Source organism: Triturus cristatus, chromosome 1_2 (genome assembly GCF_964204655.1).
Source record: "Triturus cristatus chromosome 1_2, aTriCri1.1, whole genome shotgun sequence".
Taxonomy (NCBI): Eukaryota; Metazoa; Chordata; class Amphibia; order Caudata; family Salamandridae; genus Triturus; species Triturus cristatus.
This window is the reverse complement of record NC_140580.1, coordinates 1,092,549,031-1,092,574,226: the sequence shown is the minus strand read 5'-3', so window position 1 is coordinate 1,092,574,226 and position 25,196 is coordinate 1,092,549,031.

Here is a 25,196-nt window from a genome sequence, read left to right as displayed (position 1 = left end):
CGCAGGGTTTGCAAACGTAAAAACCACAATGTACAAAAGAGACACCGAGTTGAGAGTATAATTTCTCCAGTATAGGATCTTTCATAGATTCACATGCTTGAATCATTACTGGTCGAAGTGGGAGCCCCAGGGTACTATAATAAAGCAATGTGTATTACTATTATAGATCGAATGGCAATGAAGCATAGGTTTTATAGCCTATGTCCTTTCTAAAAAAAAAAAAAAGAACGAACTACAAACTTTAGCCAATCAGGCAACAGCACCCTCTAGAACACTCCCAGGAAAAGTTGAATACCTCATATTTTCTACCACACGACGTGTGATGGGAGTCTCCCTGAGCTCTGCTCAAATTACATTTTTCTCTCAGTTTTGTCAAAGGAATTTATTTCCACAAAGCATCACTTCTTCGACTACCTGCATATCCTGACTGGATGCCATGCCCCAACTCCCTAAAAAAGGACTTTTCAGATCCTGTAACTCGTGGGAATAAGAAGCTCCATTCGAATGACCCACATAAAGAATGCATATATTGTCCTAATCAAGAGCATAAGGTGAGAGACTGCAAGATCTGTTGCACCTTTTCTCAGCAGACTGTAAAGACAGGTAAGGTAAACTTTTACTATGGCTACAAAGGCTAAAAAATAAAGAGCGTCCATTATCTGAGGAGGATAGTGATCAGTCTTCACAGACTTCATCTTCCTTCAAAAGACTTAATTCTAAAGAAATAAAATCTGCTCAGAACCACCTTCAAAGGCCATTCAAAAATTCAAACATACTACTTCTGGGCACGGAAAGAGGCATGAGGACCTTCCTTCCTCCTCCAAGAAGGGAAAAATTACCTCGGAAAAGCTTCACTCAGAGCCTGCCACTCCTTCCCTTAAAGAAGAACTTCCCAAATGTGCTTCACAGCCTGTGCCGTCAATGAAAAATCCATAAAGAGATAGTCAAGCTCTGCAGGTGTATTTTCATCGACGACGGCACCGACAACCTCAACGATGACTGTGTCTACGGTAACGTCGACCTTTACCACAGCATCATCTCCTATTATCATGTCCTCGTCACCGCTGTCATTGACGACGGTTATAACAACGAAGATACTAAAACGCCAGCTTTCAAAAACTCCGTTGACGATGTCCCTACTAATCTTACCGCCAAAGATCTCAGTTGCCGTCGGTGCCACACTCGACAGAGATACAGTTGGCGGTTATACCGTTCGTCGAGGACACCAGCGATAATACCATCAATGATGAACTTACAGTTGATGAAGAGAACATTGACGATGGAACAGTCAATGCCGACAGCAAAATCCCCTGCAATAATAACATTACCTCCATTGTCTTTGTTCCCTGTAAGACATAAATCGCCTGCAGCTACAATTCTTCAACTACATGTCAAATGCGAGGACTTTAAGGATGATGACAACTAGTATCAGGACTATTACTCTGCGAGAAAGCACTCCGAACCATACCAATAGGAATATTGTGTTCAAAACCAACAGGAGCTTTCTATCTCAATGCTTTCTCTGGTTACCAATTTACAAAGTATTTTCCTATTATCAGAGATTTCCACTATCTGCTCCTGTGAATCCTATGCCACAAGCGCCAAGGCCTGTACAGTTGAAGCAAACTACTACACTGCTATTATCACGACTGCTTGAGGCACCTGTTGCCTCTACCAGAGTTGGCAGATACCTTGGCTGGCCCAACAGCTGACGATGCTCCATCTACAGATGAAGACAGATAAGAGGGAGCAATACGGGACGCTACCTCAGTGCCCAATGAGTGGAACTATCTTATCCATACTCCATCCCCACCAGCGGTGGCACCAGTAGACTCTCTGCCAGAGGACATTGGCAGCTTTCATAATTTAATGGAGAGGGCAGTCAAATGGTTTGAAATTCCACTACTTTTCCTCTATTATTTTTATTTATCTCATCTACAGACCTCCCGGACCCCGCCCACAGTTCAGTGACACCATTGCCGACCTCATCAGCACCCACGCCCTCGCTTCCACGGACTACATCCTCCTCGGGGACCTGAACTTCCACCTCGAGAGCAAAGACGACGCCAACTCCACCGCCCTGATCGACAACCTCGCCAACCTCGGACTCAAACAGCTCGTAACGACACCTACTCACGCCGCTGGACAGACGCTAGACCCCATCTTCTCCGCAAGCCCCCACATCTCCTTCAACCACACCACTGAACCACACTGGACCGACCACAGATGCGTCCACTTCACCTTCAGAAAACCCACCGCACCCAACAGCTACCACGCCGCTGCTGGGGCAAGGTCACCGAGGACCAACTGACTACCGCCCTCGCCCTGAGACCACCCACCGACCCCACCGACCCAGACACCGCCGCGACCAACCTCACACAGTGGATCAACGACTGCGCCAACACCCTCGCCTCTCTCAAGACCTCTACAACCAACCACACCGACAAGAAAGCCGCCTGGTTCACTGAGGACCTCCGGATCTCCAAGCACACCTGTCGGAAGCTGGAGAAGAAATGGCTCCACGACCGAACACCAGACAACCACACAGCCCTCAAGAGCACCACACGCAGACACCACCAACTCATCAGGACCGCCAAGAAGACCGCCTTCAAGGACCGCCTAGACAACAACGCACACAACCGATGGCTTGGAACTGGACGATGAGGACTGGGTATCGGCGGTGGCCTCCCCGAAAGAGGTGGCGATCCCGGCCCGCTTACGATTTGTACAGCTAAAGATCCTTCATAGAGTGTATGTCACTGGGCCCGGTTTGCTGCGCATGGGTTACTCGATGGATGGACTGTGTAAGCGGGGATGCGGCCTGTCGGGTACCTTTCTCCATATCTTATGGGAATGTTCGGAGGTTGTGCGATTTTGGAACGGTATCCACACCGTACTGGAGGAGGTCACGCACGTTGCTCTGTTGCCAGAGGCTAGGAGGTGTTTGTTGAATGTCTGGGAACCGAATGATTGTAATGCGGCACAGACGCAGTGGGTGACCCTGGGGTACATGGTGGCTAAGCGTAACATTGCACAGCTGTGGGGCTCCCCGAGGCCGCCCACGATCGAGGTATGGAAGGAGAATATGGACTGGTGTATGTTCAGGGAAAAGACGGTGTATATGGCGAGAGGCAAACCAGGGAAGTGGACTAAGGTATGGGGTCCATGGAATTTATATCGAGGACGTATCTGCACCCCGCCTCTGCCATTAGAGATCGATATTGCTTTGTCCCCCTAGCCACGCATTCTGCGGGATGGTGTGAGGTGTGTTCCATGCTTTGCTCTCCCGTTGCCCCCCTCTACCGCTTCCAGACAAGAACTGCTTTGGACACTGTACGTTGTTCCCCGTCCTGGGAAGAGCACGCTGCTATTTCGGACTCTCATTGCCTTGAGTGTGTTTTATATTTAATAAAAAATTAAACTGTTTATTCCGATTGCTACTGGCCTATGGCCGCGGCCTGTTACAGGTGCTCACGAACTGCCGAGAGCTCTGCCTCTGGTTCATTTGAATGTGTGGCGTTGCACTGCGGGCCCTCGGGCTCCATAGCGGCCGGCCCTGGTGGTTGTAGGCCCTTGTCTGTATTTTATTGTGTACCAACGGTTTTTAATAAAAATTTTAACAAAAAAAAAACAACGCACACAACACCAAAGAGGTCTTCAGCATCGTGAAAGAACTCTCCAACCCCAGCTCCAACACCAACGACATCCCACCATCTCAAGACCTGTGCGACTCCCTGGCCACCTTCTTCCACCGCAAGATCACCGACATCCACGACAGCTTCAACTCCGACCCCCCCGCACCCACCACCGAGTCCACCACCCCTGCGACTACCACTCGCACCAGTCGCCTGACCGTCTGGTCCAGCATCAGCGACGAAGACACCATCAAAACCATGAACTCCATCCACTCCGGATCCCCATCGGACCCCTGCCCTCACCACGTCTTCAACAAAGCCAGCGCAACCATCGCGCCCCACCTCCGGAAAACAATCAACTGTTCCTTCGAGACAGCAACCTTCCCAGAAAGCTGGAAGCACGCCGAGATCAACGCCCTTCTGAAGAAGCCCAAGGCGGACCCCAAGGACCTCAAGAACTTCCGGCCCATCTCCCTGCTCCCTTTCCCGGCAAAAGTGACCGAGAAGATTGTCAACAAACAGCTGACCCGCTACCTCAAAGTTAACAACATCCTGGACCCTTCCCAATCCGGTTTTCGCAGCAACTACAGCACCGAGACCACCCTCATCGCCGCCACTGACGACATCCGGACCCTGATGGACAAAGGAGAAATAGCCGCCCTCATCCTCCTGGACCTATCAGCAGCCTTTGACACGGTCTGCCACCGCACCCTATCAGCACGCCTCCATGACGCCGGTATTCAAGAGAAGGCCCTGGCCTGGACCACATCCTTCCTCTCCGGCAGAACCCAGAGCGTCCGCCTCCCACCCTTCCGCTCCAAAACCACCGAGATCATCTGCGGCGTCCCACAGGGATCCTCCCTCAGCCCGACGCTGTTCATTATCTACATGGCCCCCCTCGCCCACGTCGCACGACAACACAACCTCAACATCATCTTCTACGCCGACGACACCCAGCTGATCATATCCCTCACCGAAGATCCCCACACCGCCAAAGCTAACCTCCACAGAGGAATGAAGGCCGTAGCCGACTGGATGAAGGACAGCAGATTGAAGCTGAACTCAGACAAGACAGAGGTCCTCATTCTCGGACCCACCCCATCAGCCTGGGACGACTCTTGGTGGCCCACGTCACTAGGCACAGCCCGGAACCCACGGACCACGCACGCAACCTGGGGCTCATCCTCGACTCCACTCTCTCCATGACCAGGCAAGTCAACGCCGTCTCCGCGTCCTGCTTCAACACCCTCCGTATGCTCCGCAGGATCTTCAAATGGATCCCCCTTGACACGAGAAAAAACGTTACCCAGGCCCTCATCACCAACAGACTCGACTACGGGAACTCCCTCTACTCAGGAACTACAAACAAGCTCCTAAGACGACTCCAACGCATCCAGAACGCCTCGGCCCGACTCATCCTCAACGTCCCCCGCCGCAGCCACATCACACTCCACCTGAGAGGCCTGCACTGGCTCCCCGTCAACAAAAGGATCACCTTCAAGCTCCTGATCCACGCACACAAAGCACTGCACAACACCGGACCCACCTACCTCAACAACCGACTCAGCTTCCACACCCCCACCCGAAGCCTCCGCTCAGCCAACCTCGCCCTCGCCACAGTCCCTCGCATCCAAAAAAACCACCGCCGGCGGTAGATCCTTCTCCTACCTCGCCTCCAAGACCTGGAACACTCTCCCCACCATCCTCGCCGCTCCTATTCAACCTCTACTTACAACCTCTGATAGAGTCACTGGCAAACATGAAGTGTAAAGTTTTTAACTATGCCGACGACACTCAGCTATTGCTGAGTATCGATAACACATCATCGGCACAATCAGTGGCTCAAGACATCCTACGATTTACAGTGAATTGGATGTCATCCAATTTGCTGAAAATCAATCCGGATAAAACGGAAGTCCTTGTCATTTCAACTTCTGTTTCCCCCTGGAGCGACTTGTTCTGGCCACAAGAACTAGGACCTACTCCAAAACCATGCCCCAATGTCAAGAGTCTTGGGATGAAAATCGATCAGGAACTCTCAATGGCCAACCAAGTATCCGCTGTAGTTAGCTGCTGTACCAATCTGATCAGGCAACTACGTAAACTCGCCCCCCTGCTCTCGAGGAATATGCTGCAAACCATTGTTTCAGCCACAATAGTGTCTAGAATAGACTATGGAAATGCGCTGTATCTCGGCCTTCCAAAGAACTCCATCAACCGTCTTCAGGTCATTCTAAACGACGCAGCACGCCTGATCTTTGGAGTGCCGAGGAGGACCCATGCTTCCCCCCTGCTCCACCGACTACATTGGCTGCCCATGGTGCAGAGAGTGGAGTTTAAAAGTATGTGTATCTGCCACAAAGCAATCCACGGACAGGCGCCAGCTTATATAAAAGAAAGGCTGGAACTCCACGAACCTAAACGCGCCTTGCGATCGTCCGGATCTTTTTTACTGTCTCGACCACGCTTTAAGTTAACAACTAAAGGAGGCAGATCCTTCTCAGTGCAGGCTCCTATCATTTGGAATAAGCTACCGGAGGTGCTTCGTAGAGAGCCCAACCTTCTCCACTTTCGGAAGTCCTTGAAGACCTTACTCTTCAAAGACGCATTCCCGCTTCAAGTCGGTTGCTAGACCTGATACCCATATATCCTCATTCCATCTTTGTTCTGTACTTGGTCAGTAGCGCTTTGAGACCTGTCGGTGAGTTGGCGCGATACAAAACCCAGTTACAATTACAATTACAATCCTACGACAGACCCAGGACCTGCTGGCCTTCAGAAGTCTCCTCAAGACCTGGCTCTTCGACCAGTAGAACCCCCCCCAGCGCCTTGAGACCCTCTCGGGTATGTAGTGCACTTTACAAATGCAGTGATTGATTGATTGATTGATTTAGAGAGTTTTAGAAAGCGTGAGCATGACCCAAGGGTATCAGAGCGCTGTACATAGGGTTGGTTGAACAAAATGATAGGCATAGACAAGTACATCAAAAGTAAAAAGACACAATAGGCCGTTGCAACAGATATCAAAATAAACGTCCGTTATTCCATTATTTTTCCATTAATAGACACCGATCTAGCTTCTTCATGGTGGGTATTTTGCTGCTGCTCTGAAACTATTCAGATCCAGGTACCCAGGGGAGCAATGTTTTAGTGTGTTTCACCTGTAAAGGGAGTGCTTCTGACCAATCTAGCAATTGCTGACATTGTGACATCCATTGCGCCCAGGGGATGGGCTCTCCGAAAGTTTATGAAAGGAATCTATTCATTAGGATGTTTTTCACCTCTTTTTTGAAAAAGTAGGTTGATTGGTTTGAACGCACCTTGGGTAGTAAGAAGTTCCAGATCCTTGGTGCCAACCCGGAGTAGTAGCGTGTGTACGTTTTTTTGTTTTCAGAATCTAGGAGCTTCAAGCCTGAGAAATTTTGCACTTCTGGGGTACCGGCTGCCACCTGAGATTCAAACCTTTTCTGCCAGGTAACTTCGTTTATTAAAATGTAATCCTTTGTGTGTGCGGCAGGCAATTTTCAGTTGGGTTCTTGCCTCGAGGGGAAGCCAGTTATCACGTCCTTTCCTCAAGGATGACATCCACGCGTGGAGGTGTGATTAAAAGTAAGTTTATTGGAGAATAACAAAGAACGACTCTCCAAAAAGTAAAGCCTGGGCCAAGTGTCATTGTATGGAATATGAACACCATCCTGGTTCTAGCACCAGATTTCATGCAATCTCATTGGCCAGGATATAACACATCCCCTCTCGTTAACATACAACGATATGAATAAGACACAAAAGTATAAATATTGAACATGCTGAGAACTAAATAGTGCAAGATGTCCAAAAGTAGAACACCCTAACAAGCATGTAATATACAAACGGTAAAAACATATTGAGCATAAAAACTTGACTTAACTATAGTGTTCACATTGTATATAAATATGTACACATTTTTTAGGCATCACACTAATGTGACATATAACAGTCTTTGCACCATACAGGTTTTGTTTTTAACTTAGATGCACAACCTCTTTTTGACACATATCCACCATGAAGACTCACGACACTATCTCCAGGTACAAAAGAACTGTCTGCACCTTTATTCTCTTTGGGCCATAAACATTTAGGTACTTTTACGACCTTGCTCATACTCCACACCTTTCCGTCAGTCAATTCTACTACCTGATGTCCCACTCTGACTGTCTTCAAAGGGTTGGAAATCTTTTACTCTCCAGATTTAATTAATCTTCCCTTCTTCACTCAGACCCATTCACCAACAGAAAATTGATGTATGTGATTTGTGTGTGTATGCAAAGATTCTTGTTTTTCATTTAACAACAGCCTATGATCTGATTTTACCTCCCTTGTGGGGTCTACCTTATCCTTCATATGCATCATCCACAACTGATTCAAGTTACACACTGCTTTCCTTCCTCTCATTTTCTCAAATGGAGACAAATCTTCCAGAACTCTGGGTGTGACTCTATCATTCCACAATAGTTCTTTGAGTGCATGATAACAACTTTTACCATTAGCCAGGGCCAACTGTATGCCTTCCTTCAAAACTCTAATCCACCTCTCCCCTTTACCTTTTCTTTTTGGGTAATATACCGAAGTTTGTAAATTACTGATTCCATTTTTATCCAAATAATCTATCATCTCAGATGATCTTAGTTGTACGCCATTGTCCGTCACCAGACACTTGGGAAAACCTTTCAAAAACGTCATTTAAAATCTGTATAACAGTATGCAAATCAACCTGATGAACCAATTTAACTTCTGGCCATAGTGATAACTGATGATTGAGAACAATGGCTAAGATCTGACTGTTGGACAAACACATGGGTCTGGCAATATCAAGAGAAATCCTTTCTCACACTCTTTCAGGTCTAGATATGAGAGCTTTTTCATATTTAACAGTCTTTTGGGATTTGTCACTGACAGCACATTCAATGCATGATCTAACTCAGTACATCTATCAATGCCGGGATGACCTTCATGAGCCATGTCTAACACCAGTTGTCTTCAATTTTGGGGTACCAACAACTGCTGCCTCGAAACAACAGATCATCAATCACAGATAGTTCACTTGCGATATACAAATTTGGTAACAATTTCTTATTCAATACTTTTTTTTCTGGCCATTACGACATGATGACTTCTTGGATTTCCTGAGCATCGCTACAAGCACTCCTCCATTCATACTGCTTAATGCATCCACTTTACACTTCGCATATAGACACAACTTTCTCTATGTCATAATCAACAATACACTGATCACAAACTTCTTTAATTGGTAGACGGAATAAACAATCTGCTAAGATGTTCCTAGTACCTGAAATATATTCCACCTTGAAATGAAAATCCTGCAATTTATATTGCCATCTATCAATTCTGGGTGTAGCTTTAGAACAACCTTTTGTAGTGAATTACTCCACTGAAGGACGATGATCAGATCTCACCTTAAATTGAGTACCATATACATATTTGCGAAAATCTTCCATTCCCCACCAACATGCAAGAGTTTCTTTTTCAAGTGTTGAATATTTGACCTCACCATCTCTTCGTGGTCTAGATGCAACTGCAATTGTGACAAGTTTACCTTCTTGAATTTGCATCAACACAGCACCAATACCCACATTACTTGCATCTGTTACTATAATTGAACCACAACGGGTGTCAAATGTAGCCAATGCAGACAATTCTTTTTTTAAGTTAACAAATTCAGTAGCACATTATTTGCTCCAGATATATTGTTGATTTTGTTTCCTTAAACTCCTCATGTTATTAGTCTTATCAGCAAACCATGGAATAAATGTGGCATAATTTTCTGCCAACCAAAGAAAAGACCCAAGTTGTTTTTTATTTTGGAGTTCTGGAGCCTCCTCTATTGCTTTTACTAAATTCTGTTTCGGTGATACACCATGTTTGCTAATGTTGTGTCCCAAATAGTGCACGGATTCAACTTCAAACTTGCATTTTTCTTTGGTCAATGTCATACCATACCTCTGTAAAATGCTCAGAACCTTACACAAAGTCTCTGAAGGCTCTTGCTTATTGCTGCCAAAAACCAGTTTGTTGTCTTCAAAATACAGAGCATTTTTTACGTCCTTAGACAATTTATGCATGACCCTTTGAAATACTGCAGAAAATATAATTAAGCCAAAGGGCATCTTTTTATACCTGAAAGCTCCTCCAGGAGTTATAAATGAAGTGTAAGGCTTACTATCCTCATGCAAGGCAATTTGATGATAAGCATTGGATAGGTCCAATGTTGAAAATACAGTGGCCCCCTTCAATGCTTAGAACATTTCTCAAATATTTGGTAACGGATGTCGATCCACCCATACACACTCATTAAGATCTCTCAAATCAACACAAGTTTTAATATGATTTTGTGCACAAAATCCTTCAATAATCCTAACTTGGATGAAAATATCTTAGGAAATAGCTTCTCCCATTCCACAGATTTATCCTCAACAACTTGAGATATGTCCTATATCCTAAAACTTGTTCAGGATGATTAGTATATTGTTCCTTTAAAACTAATGTTGGCAACAAAATAACCTAATACTACAATGGGTTGATTGCCATAACCGACAAGTTTTATGTCTGAAGGTATTAATTGAATGCTGGAAAATTTGTGTAACCATTGATTACCAATAAAAGTATAGCGAGCACCTGAGTCAGCCATAGCTTTGATATCAACACCATCAATATTAATAACACAAAATAGAGGATGATTGCTTTTGTCATTGACCTCATATACACTCAGGAAAAATTCTTCCTCTAAATCATCGGACTCTTGATGTACCTCCATGACATAAGCAAATTCGTTCCTGTTTTTGTTTTTATTCCTACACATTATGGCATAGTGTTTCCTTGCTTTTGCAATACCTGCAAATCTGTCCTACAGCTGGACATGACATTGTTTGCCAAATGACCAGAAAACCTGCATTAAAATCAAACATATTCCTTTTTACTTAAACCTTGGGGATTTATTTTATATCTATCTTTGCAACTTTCAATAGTTGTTTTATCCTCATTATCCTCATTTTTTTTTACCACTTTCACTTCAGAAGTCAGTTTAGCAGCCAACTCTTTCATACCTAACTTCATTTCCTCAAATCTATGACTAATATCAATAGCCTTGTCTAAAGTGAGATCTTCTGAGGCTAAAAGGTTCTCCTGTAATTTCGTATCCCCAATTTTATGCACCGTTTGATCACATAACATTTGGTCATGGAATTCGTCCTATTTACACTTGACAGCAAGAAAGTTAAATCATTAACAAAAGAATCAATAGATTTGTTGGGCAGTTGAGCTCTACTCAAGAATTTGTGTCCAGCAACCACCTTGTTGACTTTTTTTGATAGACAGGGTATCTAATTGTGAAATTGCCATAACATAAACATCAACAACTTCTTCATCATCCTTATCAACAGCAATGGGTGGTAAATGACTTAAAACACGTCCCCCTTCATCCCCCAAACAATGTTCAAGAATAGCTAGTTTCCGCTTATCAGTGTACACATCACCTACTATGGCTTCTAGATAGGCTTCAAAACCATCTTTCCATTGTTTCCACTCCAAAATGAGATCTCCAGGACTGGGTAGGAAAGATAACGGTGCAACAATACCCTCCATGACGTTACAAATATTATTATAGATTGTATGTAGATTGAATCACCTTAGAATATACACACTTTCGTTGAGGAGAAGAAGAAGAAATGTGGTATCTGCACAGGTGTGCAAATCAACGCAATGTGAGAATTATAGATGAATGTGCCACAAGTGTGCGCCAATCTTAATGATAACTGTTCGTTGTAGAGAAGAAGAAATCTGGTATCTGCACAGGTGTGTGATAAATGTGTGCCATTTGTTGTAGAGAAGAAGAAGAAATCTGGTATCTGCACAGGTGTGCAAATCACCACAATGTAAAAATAACAGATAAACCGCTGAATTACAACTTGTGAAGTTGCTTGGTTAAAATGGCCCCCAGTAACCATTTGCTTGTTTTTGATGGTAACCTGCGTGCGTGTTTCCGTCACGTTCAGGTTCAAACGCACGGCAACAATCGCTGAGCGCACAGCACAAGAGGAAGAGCGCAGAGCTGCTTGCCATGGAGTAAAACAGCCCAAAAACAGTAAACTTACTTACAGTCCACGTCCGAAATATTATTGTCAGTGCGGGGACATCGAGATTTCTTCCGCACACCTATTGCGAAGTGTGCACTCCGTGGAAACTTCTGACCTGCCGCGATTTCAGGTCAAACGCATCGGCAGTGCTCCAGGCTTTCCCAAATTCCGTTCTGCTCGTTGCCAGTATCACATCCTTTACTCAAAGATGACATCCAAGCATCGAGGTGTGATCGAGGTGTGATTAAAGGTACGTTTATTGGAGCATAAGAAAGAACGACTCTCCAAGAAGTAAAGCCTGGGCCAACTGGTTCTAGCACCAGATTCCATCCAATCTCATTGGCCAGGGTATAACACCAGTCTATATACCTAAGCGATGGGGTGATGTGGTCAAAACGTCTAGTTCCTGCTACCAGTCTCACTGCAGCATTAAGAGTCGTTTTGAGTAGAGCTGTTCTTGCGTTTGGCATACCGGACAGGATCGCTGAATCGTATTCTAGTCTGGAGACCACTAGTGATTGTACTGGTTGTTTGAAGTCTGTAGGTGGCAGAAATGGTTTCAACTTCTTCAGTAATCTGAGTTGAAATGACGCACTGAGCGTGGTAGCACTGATGTGAGCTATAATGTTTAGATTCTTGTCTAGTGTTATTCAAAGGGATTTTGTTGAGTCAATAATGGTAAGTTTGCAATGGAGTTGTGCGTCGTTTGCATACATGTGGTATGCAATGTTCGATTGATTGAGGATTTCCTATAGTGGTTCCATATATCGGTTAAAGAGTGTGGGGGAAATGGTCGACCCATGAGGGACTCCGCACCTCACTGGTGAGCAGTCCGAGAATGAGTTGTCTAGTTTGATGCGTTGTTAGCGATTCTGCTGGAAGGAAGCGAACCATGAGAGCACTTTCCCAGACAACCCCATTCTGTTTTCTAGTACTTTTAGTAGAATGTTGTGATTGACCATGCCAAACACCGATGAGAGGTCTAGAAGGATGAGTAGGCAAGAGTCGTTGTGTCTAGTATCTTAAGGGTGCTGTCCATTATGTGAACAATGGCTGATTCAGTGCTGTGTCCTGTTCTAAATCCTGACTGAAATATGTTGAGTAGGTTGAATTGGTCAATGTGCTGGCTCAGTTGGTTGTGCACACATTTTTCCAGAACTTTTGCTAGAAAGGGGATATTCAACACCAGATTAAAGTTGGGCAGAATTGTAGGGTCAGCACCAGCATTTTTCAAAAGGGGCGTCTTTGCCCAGTCTTCAGGCACTCTGGGATACTGCCTTGTTTTAGCGATGAGTTTACAATCTTCATTAGTATAGGTGAGAAGAGGTGACTGAGTTCCTTTAGTGTTAAGGAAGGGATGGGGTCGTGGAAATGCGAAGTTGGTTTAATAAATAGTAAGATCTTGGTGACCTCTTCCTCAGTTAGTGTTTTGAACTCACTCCAGACAGCTTGATTTTTGGTCTTGGAAGCGTGGTACATCATTGGCTACACCACCTGGAATGTAGGGTCATCGACAGGATGGCGATCATTGACTATATTGGCATGTGTACCATGTTTGTTGGTTACAATTGCCTTTTCGATTTCTACGATCTTTTCATTGAAAAATTAAGAGAACGCTTCTAATTTTTCTACTGTGTTATTACTGAGCTTGGTTACATTGTTTGCTTCAGTTTGTTGGTTGACAATTTTCAACAGTTGTCTTGGGCGATTCCTTGCATTGTCTAGTTGGGTTCTGAAGTACGATGCTTTGGCTTCCCAGATGCGTTTTTTGTAGCTGTTTCGTCATTCAGGTAGTTTGATTAGAAGCAATGTTGAAAGTTCCTGTCTCCATCTTCACTCCGAATGTCTAAGACTTCTCTTTACCTCATTTAGGCTTTGATTATACCAAGGTTGGGAGGGTCTGATTCTTAGTTTCTTGAATCTCAGAGGGGCTACTGCTTTCATTGTATTTGATATTGTTCGGTTAATTCGAACACATTCTGGTTTGTTGCAGGAGGAGTGAGGTTTTTTTTTGCACAATTCTGTCAGTTTCACCTTGTCCATGTTTTTGGTGTCTCTGACCCAGTATTTTTGATTGGTGACTTGCCCTTTGGTAGTCTGTGTGTGCGTAAATAGGTGGAATAAGATTGAATAATGATCAGACCAGTCGTTGGGTGTGATTGAGTCTATTGTCAATGCCCCTTCCCAGGATATGATTAGGTCGAGCGTGGAGCTTTTGTTGTGTGTTGGGCTTGTGCAAGATTGGGTCAAGTTTTGATCATCGAGGGATTGTTTTAGGGTAGAGACCTGTGTATCGTCCTCCTCATTCCAGTGAAGGTTGAAGTCACCAAGAAAAATTGCATTGGGGTGTAGCATGGAATGTATTGTGATTGTTTCCATTATATGTTTAATGAACAGCTGGTTGTCTCCTGGAGGGTGATTAAAGAGGTGTACTTTGGCTAGTGATTTCTCTGCTGTGATTACTGCACTCATTTATTAACATGATGCAAGACTATCTACAGGGAAGGTTTTGAGTAGAAGGGAGTTCTAGTGAATAATTGCAATCCCTCTTCCTCGGTTGATACTGTCTGTCGAGGTGTTGGATGGTGTCGTTTGGTGGAACGAGTAAGCCAAGCTTGGGTGCGGACCACTGATTTAGCCAGGTTTCTGTCAGTAAAAAAATATCCAATTCATGATGAAGAATAGTTTGGGCAATGTCTGTGGCATGTTTAATCGCTGAGCTGCAGATTTAAAACATTTTTTTTTAGTTTTATATAGCGCGATCTAGACTTGAGACATCAGGTATCAGAGCGCTCTACATGAGCACCAGTTTTGTTAGATATGGACACATTCATTTTTGTTAGGCACAGGGAGAGTGAGTGATTTGCCCAGAATCACAGGATGTTGAGCATCGTTGCTGAGACTCGAACCCAGTTCCCCAGCTTCAAGGTCAATTGCTCTAGCTGTAAGGCTACATCCTCTCCCCAGCTCAGTAACATGCATTTTGCAGTCGGTTTTGATAAGTACAAGGGATTGGGATTTAGTGCCCTAGGGATTTCAATAAGGTTCTCATTGTTTGTGTTCTGTCTATTCTCCCGTTGCTTTCGCCTTTTCTTGAAATCCACTGTCTGTATGTGGAAAGTTGGTGTATTGAATGGTGGTGAGGAGTCGTAGTATAAAAGCAAGGTGTAGATATCTTTCGTGGATAGATGGTTCTGTGCTCTCTTGGGCCGAAAAATGAATGGACAAGGTTGGGTGCATAGCTATTTGCTGAATGTGAGAGGTTGTTAACTATAGGGGTTAATGTGTCTTGTATGAGTGTCTTAACCTCTTGGCAAGCTAGTGAGGTTTCTTTGATGATCAAATATGCTATATTTACTCAATTCATTAGGTTTTCAATTTGGCGTTCCAGCTTGCTCAGCTGGGTGTTCCAATAAGTGGCCAGATTGTTTCTGCTGAGCAAGTTTTATTTTGTGGAATTTGTTAACGTGTGACTCATTCTGTTGATCATCTCTACGGCTTGATCTTGGTGAGTGATCTTTGTAACTTGTGTTGTCTAGAAGAACAAGTTACTTACCTTCGGTAACGATGTATCTGTAAGAAACATGAGTTACTTAGATTCCTCACCTTAGAATATCCCCAGGCGTCAGACTGGATCCGGAAGATTTTTCGTCAGCAATACCCCTTGCGCGTCGTCGGAGTACTTAGACGCCGCCCTCGCGCGCTGACGTCAGTTCTTGTACATAGCTTTCCGCGCCAGGAACGCAGAGCCATGCAAAGACCGACACTGGTGCCAAAAATAAAATCTAGGGGCCTGAAAAGGATAACCTTAACCCTAGATGTCAGTTCGCAGAATGGGGAGGATGGGTGGGTCGGTGAGGAATCTAACTTACTAATGTTTCTTACAGATACATCGTTACCGAAGGTAAGTAACTTGTTCATATGAAAGAAACACGTTAGTTAGATTCCTCACCTTAGAATAGATACCCAAGCAATACCATCCCCGGTGGTGGGTCTGCGAACCAAGATCACACCAGAAAGTCCTGGAGGACAGAACGGCCAAAGAAGCCATCCCTCCGGACTTGGCTGTCAAGGCAATAATGCCTGGCAAACGTGTGTAGCGAAGCCCACGTCGCCGCCTGACAGATGTCCTGCAAAGGGACACCCCGTCCCAAAGCAGTAGTAGCCGCTGTGGCCCGAGTAGAATGGGCGCGCAGCCCAACAGGAGGGTCCTTTTTTGCCAAGGAATAATACATTTTGATGCACAAAACGACCCACCGAGAGATGGTCCGTTTGTGCACAGCTTTCCCCTTCTTAGCACCCACGTATCCAACGAAAAGTTGGTCGTCCACCCGGAACTGCTTCGTGCGATCCAGATAAAAGGAGAGCGCACGTTTTGGGTCCAGACGGTGGAGCCTCTCTTCATCTTTGGAAGGATGCGGAGGCGGAAAGAAGGTGGGCAAGGTGACAGACTGCCCAAGATGAAAGGGGGTCACCACTTTCGGAAGAAAGGAGGGACGAGGCCGAAGGACAACCTTGTCCGGATGAACAGAGAGAAAAGGAGGCTTTGATGATAAAGCCTGGAGCTCACTCACCCGTCTAGCCGAGGTGATGGCTACCAGAAAAGCAGTCTTAAGCGTCAGCAGACGAAGAGGACAATTATGAAGAGGCTCAAAGGGAGCGCACATTAGAAATGTGAGAACAAGATTCAAGTCCCACTGAGGCATTACAAAAGGGACAGGAGGGAACGTGTGAGAAATGCCTTTTAGAAAGCGTGTAACTACAGGGGACTTGAAAAGAGAAGGCTGATCTGGAAGCCGTAAGAAGGCAGAGATGGCAGCAAGATAACCTTTCAAGGTGCCCAAGGCAGAGCCCTGCTGGGCCACAGAAAGAAGAAAGAGGAGAACCTCAGAAAGAGGGGCGGAAAGGGGATCCACAGCCTTTGCTGTGCACCATGCCACAAATTTGTTCCACCGGCAGGCGTATACCGTCTTTGTGGAGGGACGCCTGGCTGCCAGAATGATATCACAGACTTCAGGAGGCAAGTCAAATGGCATCAACTGCCGCCACTCAATCTCCACGCATGGAGGTGGAGGCTGGACAGGTTCGGGTGGAGGACCGTCCCCTGCTGCTGCGACAGAAGATCCTCCCGAAGGGGCAGACGTATCGGAGGATCGGTCAACATACTGAGTAGCTCGGGATACCAGTACCTTCGTGCCCAATCCGGAGCCACCAAGATGACTTGGGCCTGGTCGTGCCTGATCTTCTTCAGCACTCTGGGCAGAAGTGGTATAGGCGGAAAGGCGTACAACAGACCGCAACTCCACTCGTGACGAAAAGCGTCGCCGAGCGAGTGCCGCCTTGGAAATTCCAACGCACAGAACTGCTGACATTGCGTGTTCTCTTCGGTGGCGAATAGATCTAACCAAGGCTCTCCCCACTGCTGAAAGAGACCTTGCGCCACTTCGGAGTTCAGACGCCATTCGTGATCCATCATGCACCGGCGGCTGAGTTCGTCTGCTCTGGCGTTCAGAGAGCCCGCCAGATGTTGAACCACTAGGGTGACGCCCTGGTGTTCCAGCCATGTCCAGAGGCGCAGAACCTCCTGACAAAGGGTCCACGACCCCACCCCGCCCTGTTTGTTGCAATACCACATGGCGGTGGTGTTGTCCGTGAACACCTGCACGACACTTCCCCTGACAGAGGGAAGGAAGGCTTTCAGTGCAAGTCAGATCGCTCTCAACTCCAACAGGTTGATGTGGAGACGAGACTCCGCCGGAGACCAGAGGCCTCTGATCTCCGCCTCTCCCATATGGCCACCCCATCCCAGGAGGGACGCATCCGTCACTACGACATGCTCCGGTTGGGGAAGGGAGAGGCTCTTGCCCGTGACCCAATCGCGGTCCGTGAGCCACCACTGCAACTGCTGTGCAGTGCCCTCCGAGATCAAGACATGGTCGGACAGGTTGCCATGATGCTGGGCCCACTGAAACTTCAGGTCCCACTGCAGAGCCCGCATGCGCCGCCTGGCGTGATGCACTAGTAGGATGCAGGAGGCCATCAGCCCCAGAAGCCGCAACACTAGCCTGACCGAAACCCAGGATAGAGGCCGAAAGATGGGAATCAGGGCCTGAATATCCCGGACCCGTTGTTCCGGCGGATAGACCCGGAACTGCGCCGAATAGAGAACCGCTCCGATGAAGAGGAGCTTCTGAGAGGGACTCAGGTGTGACTTCGGCACGTTGATGGAAAACCCCAGCAAATGCAGGAGATCCGCCGTAGTCTGGAGGTGGGAGACGACTGCCTAGGGCGAGCCCGCCTTCAACAACCAGTCGTCGAGATAGAGGAAGACTGGAACCCCTGATCTGCGCAGATGAGCTGCGACCACCGTCATCACTTTCGTGAACACCCGAGGGGCACTGGTAAGGCCGAAGGGGAGCACGGTAAACTGAAAGTGCTCTTGACCCACCGTGAACCGCAGGTAACGCCGGTGGGCCGGCAGAACGGGGATGTGGAAATATGCGTCCTGCAAGTCCAACGCTACCATCCAGTCTCCAGGGTCTAGGGCAGCTAGAACCTGAGCCAAAGTTAACATCTTGAACCTCTCCTTCCGGAGGTCCAAGATAGGGCGTAGGCCCCCTTTGCCCTTCTTGGGAACCAGAAAGTAGTGGGAATAACAACCACGACCTACTTCTGGGCTCGGAACGCGCTCGACGGCCCCCTTGGCCAAGAGGGCCGAAACTTCCTCGCGGAGAAGATTCAAATGATCCCCCGAGATACGGTGGTGCTGCGGTGGCATGGCTGGAGGGGTCGTCTCGAAGGGGAGGGAGTAGCCCCTTCGGACGATTTGCAGCACCCACCTGTCCGATGTGATGGACCGCCAGTGGAGCAGGTGATGGCGAACTCTGCCGCCCACTGGCGTGGAATGGGCCTGAAAGCTCGGACTAGGAAGGCTTTGAGGCGGATGCTGCCGGGGTGGATGTGGGCTGACCGCGTCGTCCTCCAGAACCGCCTCGGCGGAAACCACGTCCGCGACCGCGCGCAGGTTGGTTCTGTGGCTATTGGCTAGGCGTACGTGAGGAGGCACCCCTTCCTTGGCCACGAAAGGGGCGAAAGGCGGAAGTTTGCGACCACGGGCCGAGAGGCCCAAGGACTTGGCCGTAGACCGGGAGTCCTTAAAGCGATTCAGCGCACTGTCCGCTTTCTCACCAAAAAGGCGAGTGCCATCAAAGGGCATGTCCATGAGAGTGCTCTGGACATCACCCGAAAAGGATGTGGACCGCAGCCAGGCGTGACGTCTAAGCGCCACCGTGGTAGAAATCGCCCTACCCAGCGAGTCCGTAGTGTCAAGCCCACATCGGATAGCATGTCGTGCTGCATCCCTCCCATCGGCCAGAGCCTGGGTAAGTCGTGTCTGGACCTTCGCCGGACACAGGGGCAGCACGTCCTCCACCGTATCCCACAGAGAGTGGGAATAACGGTCCAAGAGACAGGCGGTGTTCAAGGACCGCAGGCCCAAACTAAGGGAGGAGAACAGCTTTTTGCCAAACTGTTCCAGTCTCTTGGAATCCCGGTCCGGCGGAGCGGTCGGGAAGGAGGATTGGGAGGTAGAAGCCTGGATAACCAGGCTCTCGGGGGTAGGGTGTTGGGACAGAAAACTGGGGTCGCCCGGAGCAGGGCGGTGGCGCCTGGCGACGTTCCTGTCCACAGGAGTGACTGTGGAGGGCTTGGACCAGGTGCCCTGCAGAACGTCAATGAGGGCCTCATTGAATTGCAGCAGAGGCTCAGTGGAGCTTGCTGCAGACTGAAGCACCTCAGTGAGGACGTTAGTCCTCACAGCCACAGCAGGTAGCTCGAGCCCAAGGGCTGCGGCCGCCTTGCGCAGCACCACAGAGAAAGCAGCACCCTCCTCCGAAGCCACAGTCGGAGGAGAGATGAATCCAGTGTCTGGAGAGGTATCCAGACCACTGGCCTCCCCCAGTTCATCTGCCCAGTCCTGTGACAGCTGAGCCTGAACGGCCATAGGATCCTCGGATCCCTCCCATTCGCCCCCGTCATCCGATTAATGGTATGCAGGAGGAAGGATCGGAGCCGGACGATAGACATAATGTGTCTCCAGCGGCGCCGAACGCGGCGTCCATCGACGCCGTAACGGCGTCGGGCCCGGAGCGGGGCTGAACTGGGGCTCGACGCCGAGCGGAGCCGGCGTCGGAGGTGGTACCGGTGTCGACGCCGGCGGAGGAGGCGTGACGAGGTCGACCGGCGTCGGCGGGGACTCGGGAACGGGTCCCTCGGGCACTTGCGGCGTCGAGGCCGGAGCCGTCAACGGCGCCGGGGCCGGAGCCGCCGGCAGGCAAGGGTGCACAGTCGGGTCTGCGGGGCCCGAAGGCGTGCCAGCGGGCGTCGACGGCAGAGCCAGTTTCCTCATGGCCGAGAGGAAGGCACTGACTTCCGCCGGCGTCGCGTCAATCCCAGGGACCGGCGGGTATGGGGACTTGCGCGGCGCCTGCGGCTCCGCTGGAGCCGCGGGGGTGGAACCACCCTGACCCTCGGCCGAGTCGCGCGACTGGCGAGGGGAGTCCGAAGAGCGGTGTCGCCTCTTGGACTTCTTGGAGTGCTCCGACTTACCCGAAGACTTGGAGCCAGACGATCGATGATGGCGTCGGCTGCGGCTCCGCGACCGATCCTTGGACCTCCTCCTGGACCGGGATCGAGAGGGGCGCGTAGCCGAGTGGCGAAGCTCGAGAAGCTTACGGGACCGCTCCCGTCTAGCCTTCGAGGTCAGGGCCTTGCAGTCCGAACACGACTACGCGTCGTGGTCGAGGCCCAAACAGTAAAGGCACCGGCGGTGATGGTCCGTAACCGACATCAAGCGGTTGCAGTCAGCACAGGCTTTAAAACCAGGCATCCTACCGGCACCGGAGTCGAGACAAGATCAACAAGCATTTGCAATGCAATAGGTCTCGCATTTGCGAGAGTTTGAGCTCTTGGTATTGTAAATGATAATGCCTTTTATTTATGTTTTGGTTTTTAAAACATAAATAAAAGGCATTGTCATTTACAATGCAAATAGCTTAAACTCTCGCAAATTCGAGACCTATTGCATTGCAAATGCTTGTTTTCTCTGCTTTTTGTTAGGATCAGTACCTCCACTACTTACGTATTTCAAAAGTACAGAATTTAGAAAAGCATACCATTCTGGTAATAAAACAGCCACAAATAGACTCAGCAGAACATGTGTAACATTACATGGAGTCTCATGTGTCTAAATTAACAGGGTAACCACATGTGCCATTTGAGATATTGTCTACAGATTACAAACAGGAAATAAGTTTACAATTTGGTGCGCCTACAAACACACATAGGCATACACAGGCAGACACATGCACACAGACTAATTTGGAAAGACACTTAAAAATCTACCCACAGATGCACTTTCACACAAAAGCAGGCACCCAAAGAGACACACACACACTGACGCACAAAGCCACAAACTTGCAAAGACACACAGATAGGCACTTTAAGGAAAAAAACTCATACCGAGACAAATTCAAACCAAGCATTGGCATAGCCAATAAGTCTCGCCTTTGGGACCTTATAAGTGTTTAGCCCTGCAACACTTGATGTTGTTGCACCAAGAATATTGTGCTGGATAACTAAACACTTGTAAGGTCCCATAGGCGAGACCTATTGGCTATGTCAATGCTTGTTTTTCATACGATTCGGGTACACAGAACATCAATGCAAATCTATGGGAAGATAGGGCTCCATACTGAGCTGAAAGAGTGGCCAAACTTTGGCAGATATGCCCTTCTATTAATCAATTAGAAAGTTGCCATTTTTAACCATATTCTACTCTAGAAACCGAGGCAACAGATCAGGCCAACGAAAAAGGACACTACCTCTTTAGCACTAATTTAAGGGATTTTGACTCTTCCCTACTTTCTAATGTAGTGCATTTGCCTATGCATCACTTGCTTAGCTAACCACTTCATAATCAGGAGCAGAAATGCCTCTCCTATTGGCATGTGTGTCAAATGAATTGCTTCAAGAACAATGAAGTCTTATGCTACCTGTTTTCCCATAGTATGGAAAGCATTTGTGGAAGTGATCACAGCTTGGGGGACAGATATGTACTATTGGTCATGACCACTCTTTGTAGTGCTGTCCAATGCATTGGGTGCTCCTATGCAAGACCCTCCATTGTTTGGTACTACCTCAAGTATAGTGCTATGGGCAACCTTTTTGATCCAAATAGGCAGAGATCGGAATCCTGCTCCAATGTGAGTGGGATGATTCACCGCTGGAAAAACCATCCTGAGTCAAACCTGCCTATGCCTTGGTTTCTCCTGAAGCACACGTATGATGCGTATTACCAACTAACGTTTGCTTGTTTCTCTGACATATGCTGATAGCAAAGCTTAGTTATGCCCACTAGTGAGATAAAAATATCTCAGACAGCTGTTCTAAAATTGTGCTAAAGATAAAGCCTATATGCAGTAACACAATCGAGTTATATAAGTCTACACACTAACCTTTGAGAGTAAAAAAGGAATACATGTTGATTGAGCACTGGAGGCATACATGAACTAGAAGAAATGTATCTGGTCAATTGAGGTCATTGTTGGAAGTTGTTCAGATAAGGGCATGATTTGCGTTCAAGACAAAATAGAATTAGTTAGCAATTGAGAGGGTATCCTGCCTTAATTTCACAAAAGGTACGTCTCTATACCCTGGACGTGATTGACAAAAATAGTAGGTGTTCTGTCATGGGCGTCACATCATTTGACCCCAATGACAGAACAGAAGGTGCATCATATGATTCTGACAAACTGGTCCTAATGACAGTATTGACGTATATTAAAATGTCAAAATGGAATACTAATTTTACCACAGAAAGTGCACACAAGATAATTTGGGACTCCATTGCCTCATAATGTCAATGGGCTGCATAGAGGGCATTAAAACCTCACGTAAGCAAACAGAAAATATCACAAATAAGCATAGGGAATGTATGGCACCCATAAAGTACCAAAGGAGGCAATATAAAGGAACACTATTGCAAATGAAAAAAGTAAAAAGAAAATGCTGAGTGTTTTCAGGGCTGGACAGTTAGTAGGTTGAAAAATGCTGCATTCTTGAACTTTTGGAAGGAGAGCTCACAGGCCCACAATCACTTCTAGGGTCCAGCAAAACAGGAAACCCAGGAAAACTGCTGAAGCTACAAGTCCTTCTAATCCATACCTTTTCCACTAGAGACCAGTGTAGAAAAACATAAAAATCCCTAGCCTGCAGCACAAACATTCACAGTGCTTAGGGGAGCACGGGTCCTGCAAAGCCTTGACGTGCATGTTGCTAGGTGGCACATTGCTGATTGACAAGATGGAATAGTAACAGGTTTCAACTGTACCCTGTCCCCAGCCAGCAGCACCCTTGAGGGCCTGCTTTTTTTATTTTACATTTTATTATATTTTTTTACATAAACGGGAAAGAAATGATTTCATCCCAAGTTTATTTTTGAATGTATTTCTGCTGCCAAAGTGTCCAACTCCTCAGTGACTGGTGCTGCCTTTTCAAACTCTGAGGCCATGGGTTGCAAGAGCATTGTCAGGGGTAGCAAGCGCAAGCCAGATCACAGATGTCAACGCTAGTGACCCTTAAATGACGTCCATGCTCTATACGAACATTTCAGTAATTTTTCTACAACTTATCTTTTTTCTTAGAGTCCTATACCTATGCACTACGCTTTTATTGACAAGCCCCATTTTAGAATCCCACAGTCAAATCATACATTTATTATTTGTTATAATTGTGCACAATTTCTATTCCTTTGTTCAAGGTAACATAAAAAGCAAGTGAAGCATTCGTTAAGAACACACTGTCCACTCGATCCATTCTAGGTCTTGGATGCAAGGACAGAGCATAATTTGCGCCGTGGCAGGCACGGGCTTTTATACAAAAAAAAGAAAATGAGCCAGTCAATTAAGAAAGACGAAAAACGGAGGAACAGAAAAATAGGAAAACAACGACAAGGGCGAAAGAGGAAAAAGAACCCTCAAAAGTGGCGTGAAGAGGCAGAAAGAGTAGGGTGCTGAAATAAAGTGCTTATGGCGGAATAAAGACCACGTGGCCCCAGTATTTGGTGTTCCTGGTGTTAGGAAGCTCTGGCTACGAGTTCACGAGAACATCCTTGGGCTCCTGCGCTTACTGTTTCTCAGTGCAGGCTCTGATGCTATCTCGGCAGTATTAACAAAGGCCAGCTCTGTGCCGCTGTGATGCCGCAGCACAGACCAGCTCCGTAGACTGTTGCTAGCTGAAACGCCATTGTTCCACCTCTTTGCACCCGTGTCTAAGATCAGTAGGGTACAGGAGATGCGACATAATAGGGAAAATATTGGCGACATTGAAAACCTTTCACTGCTCATTTCCAGCATGACTAGCCTGATATCAAGTAGTACAACAACAAGCATGGGCGGCGCCGCGAAAGTGAAGCAGACGCGGCCGCGATAACAAAAGCATTAACATACACAAAAACGCCATTGTTCCACCTCTTTGCACCCGTGTCTAAGATCAGTAGGGTACAGGAGATGCGACATCATAGGGAAACTATTGGCGACATTGAAAACCTTTCACTGCTCATTTACAGCATGACTAGCCTGATATCAAGTAGTACAACAACAAGCATGGGCGGCGCCGCGAAAGTGAAGCAGACGCGGCCCCGTAACAAAAGCATTATAACATACACAAGTGAAAGTGATCGAGATTACGATCCCGTGCTACGGAGGAAAGACACATGGCGCTGCGCGCGTGCACGTTCACGTGCACTGAAGCTTTAGGCCACGGCAGCACTTTGAAAAGCCCACATGGCGCTGCGCGCGTGCACGTTCACGTGCACTGAAGCTTTAGGCCACGGCAGCACTTTGAAAAGCCTGTATACAAAATGTCTCGGCCAGATCAGCGCAAGCGCTGGATCAGCCGAGACCTAAAAAGGATCAAAAAACTTAGTCAAAAAAGACTAAAAGGGGTAGCTCTCCCGGATCTGCGCTTACTGGCGCGGAAAAAAGAAGAACTGACGTCAGCGCGCGAGGGTGGCGTCTAAGTACTCCGACGACGTCATTCCGGCGCACGACGCCGACGACGGACGCGGAGCCGCAGACGACGCCTAGCGACGCGCAAGGGGTATTGCTGACGAAAAATCTTCCGGATCCAGTCTGACGCCTGGGGATATTCTAAGGTGAGGAATCTAACTAACGTGTTTCTTTCAGATATGGTGATCGTCTTATTGCATGTAACTTTAAGCAACCGTGCAATGGATGGTTGCGGTCGATGAAGTTTTTTTTCTTGTGTCTTCAATTAAGGAGAGTTTGCTTGTTCGAGTCTTCTGATACCCTGGGCGAGGTGTGCAACTGATGGACTTACTGCAGGCAGCAAAGTATGGTTCTTGTGGCACAAT